The following is a 1587-nucleotide window of genomic DNA, read 5'->3' on the forward strand; positions in this document are numbered from 1 at the left end:
TCTCAAATCACCCTACTCGATCAAAATTGGCCATCATATCTTTACCCGATAACTCTTTCATCCATCCCGGGTAAAGAGGGGCAGTTGTTGATACCTAATTTTTCCCTATATTATTTTCAAAATGCATATATATCTTCAAAACAATACATGAGCATCAATTAGTATTTTTGCATTTTTAAAAGATTTTTAATTAATTTATTCCAGTATTTTTATTATATAAATAATTACTAATTGCATCACAAACGGTTTTATGATGCTTTTATTGCTTAATTTTATCATTTATATTTATACTGAGATTTAATTATTTCATGAATAGCCATATGTACATGGTAGGGTTATAATTGCAATAATAGCTCATGTGTGCNTAAGCCCTGCCTCCATATTTGCATAAGGCTAAGCACTGCCTTCTCTCTACATGAGACTAAGCCCTGTCTCAAATCTTGCATGAGGCTAAGCCGTGCCTCCATATTTGTGTAAGGCTAAGCACTGCCTTCTCTCTACATGAGACTAAGCCCTGTCTCAAATCTTGCATGAGGCTAAGCCGTGCCTCCATATTTGTGTAAGGCTAAGCACTGCCTTCTCTCTGCATGAGACTAAGCCCTGTCTCAAATCTTGCATGAGGCTAAGCCCTGCCTTCATATTTCATAAGGCTAAGCACTGCCTTCTCTTTGCATGAGACTAAGCCCTGTCTCAAATCTTGTATGAGCCTAAGCCCTGCCTCCCTATTTGTATAAGACAAAGCACCGCCTTCTCGTGAGACTAAGCATTGTCCCCCTCTGCATAAGTGTTGCTCCATTTTCAATTTGCGTTATCTTCTTCTCTCGGGGCTAAAGTCTTCCCCCAAACTCTGCACAAGGCTAAGCGTTGCCTTGTTATTACCTTTGGTATCATGTCTCTGCACTTCATAGGCTGATGTATAGCCAACTTGTCCAAAGGCGTCATAGTTCGAAGGCATCATCCTCATAGCCTGAAGACACCATGTCATGGCCTGAGGATCTCTCAATATTGTACATCATTATTCAAAGGCATCATGGTTCAGAGGCACCATTCTCATGGCCCGAGAATGTCATTTCATGGCCTGCGAATCCCTTATCTCATTATTCATGGCCCGGGACGTCATGGTCTAAGGACGTCATCTTCACCGTCCAAAGACAGCCTTCATGGTCCAAAAGGAATTTGCATCATGTTTAAATCTACGCAAGGATATGTACTTGCAGTGTGTCTTTCTATTTGCAGGTAACCCGATGAGCAACCATTATCCCAACAGGAGCAATCCCGCTCCAGTCCTTCACACTATTTCAAACCTAACTGCTCACCGTACTATTTCACCTATTCAAAACCTTGTGTTCGTTCTTGTGATAACTTCATCGGTATATTTCGCCGATGGATCCAAAACTACTCACGGCCTGATTCCTGTAAAACCAGGGATATGTAGGCAGCTCGGAAGACCAAAGTGTGGCCTATGTCTCTCAAATCATCCTACTCGGTCAAAATTGGCCATCATATCTTTACCCGATAACTCTTTCATCCTTCCCGGGTAAAGAGGGGTAGCTGTTGATACCCAATTTTTCCCTATATTATTTTCAA

The sequence above is a fragment of the Nicotiana attenuata genome, unplaced genomic scaffold (assembly GCF_001879085.1).
Source record: "Nicotiana attenuata strain UT unplaced genomic scaffold, NIATTr2, whole genome shotgun sequence".
Taxonomy (NCBI): domain Eukaryota; kingdom Viridiplantae; phylum Streptophyta; class Magnoliopsida; order Solanales; family Solanaceae; genus Nicotiana; species Nicotiana attenuata.